Source organism: Macrobrachium nipponense, chromosome 20, assembly GCF_015104395.2.
Source record: "Macrobrachium nipponense isolate FS-2020 chromosome 20, ASM1510439v2, whole genome shotgun sequence".
Lineage (NCBI taxonomy): Eukaryota > Metazoa > Arthropoda > Malacostraca > Decapoda > Palaemonidae > Macrobrachium > Macrobrachium nipponense.
This window is the reverse complement of record NC_061089.1, coordinates 72,040,163-72,049,830: the sequence shown is the minus strand read 5'-3', so window position 1 is coordinate 72,049,830 and position 9,668 is coordinate 72,040,163. Positions and strand designations below refer to the sequence as shown.

At 42.5% G+C, this 9,668-nt stretch overlaps 1 protein-coding gene and 1 pseudogene across 5 annotated transcripts in view; both read left to right on the top strand.

Annotated features, from left to right (window-relative positions):
- The window catches only part of LOC135195017 (ubiquitin-like modifier-activating enzyme 1), a 99,105-nt gene that overhangs the window by 54,452 nt on the left and 34,985 nt on the right, over positions 1 to 9,668 (top strand). The gene's annotated exons all lie outside the window — the stretch shown is intronic.
- Positions 1 to 9,668, top strand: part of LOC135195515 (ubiquitin-like modifier-activating enzyme 1) — a 139,275-nt pseudogene that overhangs the window by 128,488 nt on the left and 1,119 nt on the right.

Below are 9,668 nucleotides of genomic sequence, written 5' to 3'. Positions count from 1 at the left end.
TGCAATAACTTATTAGGCATCGTTTAAAAGATATAAATGCTTTGCTCTGTTTTATATCCTTGTGTTGCTATTTCATCAAAACTTCAAATGTTTGAAAATATATATTGTATACATTTACACTGGCTGGTGTTTGTCATTTTGATCACTTTCATGCCTTTAATTGCCTGATCATTTTTCAATGCTCTCAGTTTTGAGTACGTTTTGGAGGTCTGTCAGTACAGTATTAATATAATAAATATTTTTCAGAATATGGCTGCAAATGGCTCTGGGCAGGAACATCGATGAGTCGCTGTACTCAAGACCAGCTCTATGTCCTGGGTCACGATGCCATGCGGCGGATGGCATCATCCGATGTCCTGATATCAGGACTCGGGGCCTTGGTGTAGAGGTTAGTATCATTGCTTGTGTAAACTTTCCAATTTATCAGTAGGTTTGGCCAGTGTTTTTATAATAGCTATTGGTTTACTAAAAGTATATAGACAATAAAGACACCACCCTACTTACAAATGAGTTATGTATCTGGGTGGCTGCTTGTACTATGTTGAATTTTTTTTGTACGTGGTTACTGTCCTCATCATGTCTATTAAAGTACAGTACATGTAATAATCAGTACAGTATTTTTTTTTTTCATCCTAAAACCCAACAGGCACAAAATACAGTATTATATGTTTTTTCATCTTTAAACCCATTAGGCAGGCAAAACAAAACTTGAAATAATTAATTGTGGCGAAGGGGAGTGCTATGAACACAATTTTAATATGTGATCCCGGTTTGTATCTGAATGTTCATAAGTACGGTTATTTCTTGCTGAAGAATGTGAAATTATTGAGGTAACTCATATGTCATGCATTATAAAGTGTAAGATCCTATATTGTACAAGAATTTCATGTCCTGTTGAAAGTGAATGACTCCAGTCCTTTCAGCATCACCAAAAATAAGTTTTTGTCCCTTTTATGCATTCCATTATTGATTATGTTGGCCTTCTAATTTGTTTAGATATTTGCAGTCCTGTCCCAATGCATAACTAAATATATACCATTGCTAGAAAGAAGGTTGATTTTATAGTATAGCACTGGTCAGACTCCCCCTGTATCCTGGCTGGGAGATAATCGCTCAGTAGGGAGCACTAAGTTCTCAAATAAGACATTGCAGCAGATCTGGGAAAACTATGAATGGATTAGTTGTGCCATTTTATTGTAGTGTCTTACCGAACAATTATAGAGCCGTGATTTCCACGAGCGGCAGGATACTAAATTCAAATTTAGCGCGTCGGCGTAGCCAACACTGGTGGTGATGACGTCATCTCCCTCCACTCGCGGGAGAACCAGGTACAACTGCCCAGGTGAATCCAATTCTTTTCCTGCCGGCGTCCGGTGGAACATCGGTGGTCGGTGCGGTTGGATGACTTTGCTTCGCTTTTTTCTTGTGGAATTGATCTTCGGAATTGGTGAAGTACTCTTTTTTGGCGTTGTTGTTATTTGGCTTTTTATTTAGGCGTTGCCATGTCGGATTCTAGTCCGTCGGGAGTTAGGTTTGCATCTCAGGATGTAAAACTAGATTATCCAAGTTAGAATATGATTCTCACACTAAATGTAAGTGTAGGGGACAGGTTTGTTCAGCAGATCGAACATGTAACGAGTGTAGTGATTGGACTGATTCTCAATGGAAGTTTTTTAGTTCATACTCGGAGAAATTAGCTAAAGACAGAATAGAAAAGCAGCGCTTAGGGAAAGTAGACTTAGCTCTGCTTCGTCTTGCGATGCTTCTGTTCCTTCTGTTTCTCCTCAAATTGTTGTGTCCTTTAACTACACCTCCTATTCCTCCTACTAATCCCACTTCTCCGGCTTCCCGGGTAGTTTCTTCCGACACCATTGCCAGTCTGGAATCGGAGGTTAGATCAGAAATTTTCGGTACTAGCGAATACGGTTTTGCAACTTGGTAAATTCAGTTAAGACGTTTTTGGAGAAAGCGGCTTCAGGTAAGAGTGTAGTTGAGGGTGCGTCTGTCTGTCCTGACACGTCTCCTAGACAAAGGTCACTGTCCAGCTCCCCCGCACCGGGGAGAAGACATACCGGAAGTCCAATGGGAGTCGATCGGGATTTGCCCACAGACAGGCGCCTCTCTTGTTGAGCCTGTTGCGCCTCAACAGGCTCGGTTAAGCGTTGGAAAGGTGTTGTCGGTCAAGACGCCTTTCGAATGATTCAAGCGATTCGTCTCCAGGTTCGCGCGGCGCTCTTGGCGAGATTTGCGCCCGTTTCCGCGTCCTTAAAGAGGCGTTCAGGCGCCGATTCTTCGCCTCCTCCAGTCAAGCGGTATAAGGAGCCTGAGAGTAGGGTTGCGCCGCGGACGTTAGCGGCTCGTTCGTCGCATCAATCTGTGCCTTTTTCGGCTCCATCTACTAGTAGAGGATTGTGGTTTTAGCGCTGTTAGCTAGCAGTTCTAAGGTGTTTCTTTAGGAGCGCTTTTTTCGTCTGTTACGCCTGATGCGCCTGTTTCGCCTCGAATTTTAATTTCGGCGGCTCAGAGCGAGGCGCAAGTCGTTTTTTTCCGCCTCCTGCTGAACATTTAGGCTCTTCCAAGCCTACGTTAACTGTTTTTGATTCGTCTCTGGCGCCTTTGCGCAAGCAGTTAGAGGATGTTAAACCCAACTGGATGAATGAGTCCAAGGGTGGTTCGAAACCTTCAGATCCGGTTGTAGTTCCGTCTACTTCTCGGTCGGTAGGTATCGGAGAATGAAGAAGAAGTAGAGGAGGAGGATTCTCATCACCTCTCGTGTTCTTCGTCTCCTTAGATTTCTTCTGGTATCTTATCCAGATTATTTTGAGAAAGCGGCTCCGCGCTCCCCAACTTCGACTTTTTTGATGAGGAGGAAAACTTCAGACATCTCCTCCCAAAACTTGTTCTATCTAAAGCGGTTAGACATTCGTTGAAAGAGACTGAAAATGGATGTCTATGAAAAGAGACTTAGGGAAGGCTCTTTTTGCTTACCCTCCCTCTAAGTTGCTTCGTAAGAGGTATAGGTTTTATGTAACTGGGGAAGCTCCTTCTCTGGGAGTTTTCTGCCTCCTCCTCCCAGGGAGACTTCTCCAGTTTAATCGCTCCTCTAGAAGATCTGCTTTCGCCGCAGCGAAAGTTTCTTTACAGCGCCTGAGTTGGACCACGTTGTAAAGAATCAATTTAAAACTTTTGGAAGTCTTTAGCTTCCTTGATTGGACTATTGGCGCTTTAGCGGCCAAGATCGAAGATTGTCCTTCTCTTCTCAAGAGGTTAGCGGAGGATTGGATTGGTGTTCTGTCCTGTGCGGACAAATCCATTAGGGATGGATGTGATGAGTTAGCTCGCTCATCGCCTTTGGTACCCTTAAGAAAAGGCAACTTTGGTGCTCCTTTGCTTCTAAAAGGGTTACTTCCCAACAGAAGTCTGCTCTCTTGTTTGCTCCGTTTGTGAAAGATAACCTCTTTCCAGACGATGTAGTGTTGTCAATTTCGTCTGCGCTAGATAAGAAATCTACTTCGGATTTACTGGCACAGTCTACTAAGAGACCTAAAGCTCCTGTGGAGACTGTTCCTTCGGTTTCTCCTCTGGCCCAAGTGCCTTTTCGAGGGAGAAAACCCAAGCGCTTCTTTCGGCCGAAGTCGAATTTGCGACCTCAGTCTAAGGACTCGGCCAAGGTTTAACAAACCTTCCAAATGAAAGCTCGGTTCTTCATGCACCAGTGGGAGCCAGGCTGGCTATGTTTTGGGAGGAAAAATGGGAAAACAGAGGAGCAGAAGCCTGGTAGTGCAAGTACTCAAGTTCGGCTATCGTATTCCTCTCGTTTCACCTCCCTCGCTCTCACCTGTGCCAATTCCATTCCAGGCATACTCTCCGGGCTCAGACAAATTTCTGGCGCTAGCCGCAGAAGTGGAAGTGCTTGTTCTCAAAGAAGCGATAGAACCAGATCAAAAAGAAGGGATTCCTCCAGGCTTTTGGTTTTACAATCGCCTTTTTGTAGTTCCCAAGTCATCAGGGGGATGGAGGCCGGTTTTGGATGTGAGCGCCCTGAACTTGCATGTCCAGAAAACAAAATTTCATATGGAGACCACTCGGTCGGTTCTGGAGTCCATCAGACAGGGGGATTGGATGGTCTCTCTGGACATGCAAGACGCTTATTTTCACATTCGATACATCGCGAATCTCGGAAGTACCTGAGGTTCATGTTCGAAGGCAAGGTGTTTCAGTTTCGGGCGCTTTGCTTCGGACTAGCGACCGCTCTCAGGTTTTCACCAGGGTTCTATCCCCGATAGGAAGCTGGCTGCACATATTAGGAGTAAGAATCTCCCTCTATCTGGACGATTGGCTTCTCCGGTCGGAATCAGAGAGTCGGTGCATGAAGGACCTTGTAACAACTCTGGATCTTGCCAGAAAGTTAGGAATTCTGGTCAACAAAACAGAAGTCCCAGTTGGTTCCATCTCAGAGCATCCTTTATTTGGGGATGATTCTGAATGCTTAAGTTTTTCGGGCGTTTCTGTCCCGAAGAGGGTTTCAAGGCTGTCTGGAGACAGTTCAGGAGTTCTTGACAAAAATGTAAGTTCTGCCATCAGTGGATGAGGCTCCTGGGCAAATTGACGTCAGTGGAGAAATTGTGACGTTGGGAAGACTGCACATGAGACCTCTGCAGTTTTTCCTGAGAGCCTGCTTGGTGCAGGAAGACACAACCAGACTCGATTACCTTTCCTGTCACAGATCAAATAAAAGAGGACCTAAGGTGGTGGCTCTCTCGAGCAAGGTTGGAAGAAGGGTTAGATTTACGACCCATCCTCCCGAACCTACAGTTCTTTTCGGACGCATCGGACACAGGTTGGGGAGCCCTACTGGGAAATCAACGGACTTCAGGAGCTTGGTCGGAGAAGGAGAAGAAGTTCCACATAAATGTAAAGGAATGTTAGCAATTTTCTGGGGCTCAGACAGTTTCGGAGTTTAGTAGAAGGTCGAGTAGTGGCAGTGCATTCCGACAAACTCCACGGCTCTCTCGTACGCGCGGAAACAGGGGGGGACTCAGTCTTTCTCTCTGTACGAAGTAGCCAAGGATCTCCTCCTGTGGTCAAACGAAGCGAAGGTTCAGCTAGTCCCGAGATTTGTTCCGGGAAAGATGAACGTTCTGGCGGACGGAGTTAAGTCGTCAACAGCAAGTGTTACCTCTGGAGTGGACTTTGGACAACAAGATTGTCAGAAACTTTGGCGCCTTTGGGGACGACCGTCAATAGACCTGTTCGCGACAAAAATCAAGGAAAACAACCGTCTTCCTCTCTTTTGTTCTCCAGTCCCAGATCCTCTAGCTTGGTCGGTGACGCAATGCTGTTGGATTGGTCGGGGTCTGGAAGCTTATGCATTCCCTCCGTTCGGTCTAATAAGAGAGGTGCTGAACAAGTTCATGTCGCACAGCAATGTAACACTAACGTTAATCGCTCCCTTTTGGCCCAGGAAAGTAGTGTTTCCCGGACCTTCTCCAGTTGTTAGTAGACTTCCCCAGACTTCTTCCTCCAGAGAAGTGGCTTCTCAAACAACCGCACTTCAAGAGGTTCCACCAAAACTTGTCCGCTCTAGCTCTGACAGGGTTCAGACTGTCCGGAATCTTGTCAGAGCGAAAGGATTTCAAGAAGAGCTGCAGAAGCTATCGCTCGTTGTAGGAGAGAGTCTTCTAACAAACTCTATCAAGGGAAGTGGAGAATCTTCAGAGAGTGGTGTAGAAGTGCTAAAGTCTCTACTTCTGCAACCATCTTTAACAGAAATAGCAGATTTTCTTCTATTTCTTAATAACTCTAAGAAACTGGCTCCTTCGACGATCAGAGGATATAGAGCCATGCTCTCTTCGGTTTTTCGACTCGACGGTTTGGATATTTCCTCAATTCAGATCTGTCGGACCTCATTAGGTCTTTCGAAACCACTAAGCTCCCGCAAGATACAGTGACTTGGAACTTAGATGTGGTGCTTAAGTTCCTCATGGGGCCACCGTTTGAGCCTTTGAAGTCGGCTTCACTCAGGAACTTGACTAAGAAGGCACTTTTTCTTATTGCTCTAGCTTCGCTAAGCGTGTCAGCGAATTGCACGCTATAGACAAAAGAGTCGGTTTCTCTCAAGGCAATGCTGTATTTTCGGTATCTTTGACCTTTCTAGCCAAAAATGAGAATCCTTCTAATCCTTGGCCGAGGAGTTTTGTGGTAACGGAAACTTATCTGATTTGGTTGGACATGAGGAGGAAGAAAGGCTCTTATGTCCAGTCAGGGCTATTAAGCAGTATCTGTTTGCCACTAAGGGTATTAGAGGACAATCTTCTAAGCTCTGGACCTCGGTTTCAAATCCCTCTCGTCCTCTTTCTAACAATGCTTATATCGTTCTTATTAGAGAGCTTATCAGGGAGCTCACTCGCAGTCCGAGAAACGACAATCTTCCGTTCTGAGAGTTAAAAGCTCACGAGGTTAGAGCAGTGGCAACTTCTTTAGCATTCAGAAAGAATTTATCTTTAGCTTCGATTCTTCAGAGGACGTTCTGGAGATCGAATTCGGTTTTTGTGAGTCATTATCTCAAAGAGATAGAAACGGTTTTCGAGAATTGTAAAACGTTAGGTCCGGTGGCGGTTTCTGGCATGGTGTTGGGAGAAACGGCACAGGGTCGTCACCTCTATGCTAACTTTTCACCTTGAATAAGTTGTCGAGTTCAAGGGAAGCTGTGGGGGTACTGAGTACCTGGGTGATACTCACCAGTCTGTTAGGTCAGATTTTACAATGGTTGGGTATATATGTTTTTAAATCTGGTGTGGTGACAAATGTTTTGTATGATTGAATTTCTGGTCTTAGCCCAGGGCAAGGGCAATCTTTGTTGTTACTGTCCTCCGTCAGTCAGCCTTGACTCGCTTGAACTACGGAAGGATTCCACTCCTGTAGAGGCTAACTTTGGTCAAATTCCAATTCCTCTACAATAGTAAGAAGAGCACCGACCAGAGGCAGTAACAGTCTGCTGTAGCTCTCTCACAAGGTAAGGTACAACAGACACCTTGAGTGTTTACTGGTATTGCAATAAATGTAACCATTTAAAAATACTAGTGGTCCACTGAATCCCACCTTCCCATAAATGTGTAATCAGCTCTATAATTGTTCGGTAAGACACTACAATAAAAATGAAATTTTCATTATTAAAATGAAGTTTTATTGTATACTTACCGAACAATTATGATTATACCCACCCTCCTCCCCTTAGGTGGACGGACGGGCAGAAAGAATTGGATTCACCTGGGCAGTTGTACCTGGTTCTCGCGAGTGGAGGGAGATGACGTCATCACCACCAGTGTTGGCGACGCCGACGCGCTAAATTTGAATTAGTATCCTGCCGCTCGTGGAAATCACGGCTCTATAATTGTTCGGTAAGTATACAATAAAACTTCATTTTAATAATGAAAATTTCATTTTTGTTGAAATGTGGATTTCTTCAGTACTGTACTGCGCTCATCTTGGCCTTCGTAAGCATGGCAGTGAAACTCTGTTCTTATTGAAGAGAAGTTGTTTACCTTGCTTATTGTAGCTGGGGTTCAATTTAATAGCGAAAATGGATCTATTCCTGCTCAAAGAGGACAGCTTCTATGTCGTATTAGGGCTCTTATATCCTGTCTTTAGCATAAGGGGTCTATTCATGATCTTCCTCTCTTTTTCTGCTCTAGCGATATCAGGATGGGCACTTATCCAAAAATTCAGATTTTTTTTCTTCTTTCTTTTTTGTTACATCAAGTACCTTGCCATGCATGGGTTAAGATCCTATGAAGTCTGTGCCCTTTTAGTTTTTGTGGCATTTTGATGTATTTTTTTTTTTTAACTCTTTCATTTTTAGGGTGGACATTCACATTCACAACACATTTGTAAAAAAAAAATTTTCAGTAATGGCTCTCATAAATAAGGCCTTTTACTTTCTGTGGCAGAAAGCTTGAAGCCGTGATTCATTTGATACTGTTGGGGCACAGTGGAGGCTTGCATTTCTAGGAGTACTGTACAGTACCTGTTTTTTGTTTTTTGCATGTGTATGGTTAGTGTTCACTATTGGTTCTTCCTTCTGTGGCCCTTTTCTTTTCCATGGACTACTAGATTTTCCTTGTTTGGTTTTCATGTGCTTTGGTCCCCCACTTAAGTGGAGAGTTAGACAGAAAAGAGTGAATATGAGGATCTTTGAGTTAGCTAAACATGTACACTGAACGGTTTTTCTCTGAAATTTTCTTTGGTGATTGTATGCCACATTAATGGTAATTCCTCTACTTTGGAGGCATGCTGTTCCCAAGTTTTCCTGATTCTTGAAACCTTTCAACATTAAGGAGGTAGATAGTTGCCTCCAGTAAGTTTAGGCATAAAACTTATTTCGATTTTACTGTCAAACTTTGCTTGGACTTTGTTATTCAATTTTTGTCAGCTTAACCATGTCAAATGAAAGAAATATTGAAGGCATGGTAATTGTGAGTATTGCTGGGAAATCTTTCACTATACTGCATTTATTAATATACTTTGTAATATTAATGGCATATCCATGAGGCTCTTGTTGACTGAATATGTACACCGAACAGTTTTCCTTGAAGTTTTCTTCAGTGAATGTAGCCATATTAATGGTAATTCCGTTTTTTTTTTTTTTTTTTTTTTTTTTTTTTTTTTTTTTTTTTGTTTTTTTTTTTTTTTTTTTTTTTTTTTTTTTTTTTTTTTTTTTGGGGGGGGGGGGGGGGGGATTGGGGTGTTTCTCTTTTCCACTGTTTTTCCTGATTCTTGAAACTTTTCTACATTTAGGAGAATGGATAATTGCCTTCAGTAGTATTGAATTGGAACTTCTTATTTTTCTTTTTACTGTCAAACTTTGGTTGAAGTTTGTTACTCAGTTTTTTTGTGAAATTAACCATGTCAAATTGAAAAAAAAAAACTATTAAAGGCATTGGGAATTGTGATTAGTGCTTAGAATCTTCCACCACTGATAGCTTTTACTATGTATGCCATTGTAGTATGAAGTTGAAACTGCCTGGATGGTTAGTGAGAAACTTTGTAATGTGGAATTTAGTGATTTATAGGATTGTACAGGTACTGGGCTTTTACTTTCAAAGAAAATTTAATGGAAAAAATAATTATATCTCGGTTGAATTTTGCAAGTACGTACTCTTATCATCCCAGCTGTGCAGCAAGTTAAGTACGTATAGGTCCATTGTGTTATTGATAAAAATTTTAAATCTATGTTGTACAATATTTTGTAATATGTTCTGATAATTTGCAGGTTGCCAAAAATGTGATTTTGGGTGGTGTGAAGACTGTTACTCTACACGATGTAAAAGAGACAATTATTGAAGACCTCAGCCGTCAGTACTTTCTAACTAATGAGGACATCGGCAAAAACAGAGTCACAGCATGCTCTGAAAGACTGGCTGAACTGAACACTTATGTACCAATAACACCTGCCACAGGCCCCCTTACAGAGGATTTCTTGAAGAAATTCAGAGTAGTGGTGTTAACAGGTATTGGGATTAAATTGAGATATTTGTTTTCTTTCAGGTTTTTATTTTATTGTGGATATTTGATTATAAGTTAGTTTTTTTTGTATAGTTATATAGGAGGTACATACTACTGAGGGTGGAGTAGAGATCTGTAATGTGAAAAAAAAAAGCTTTTATTTT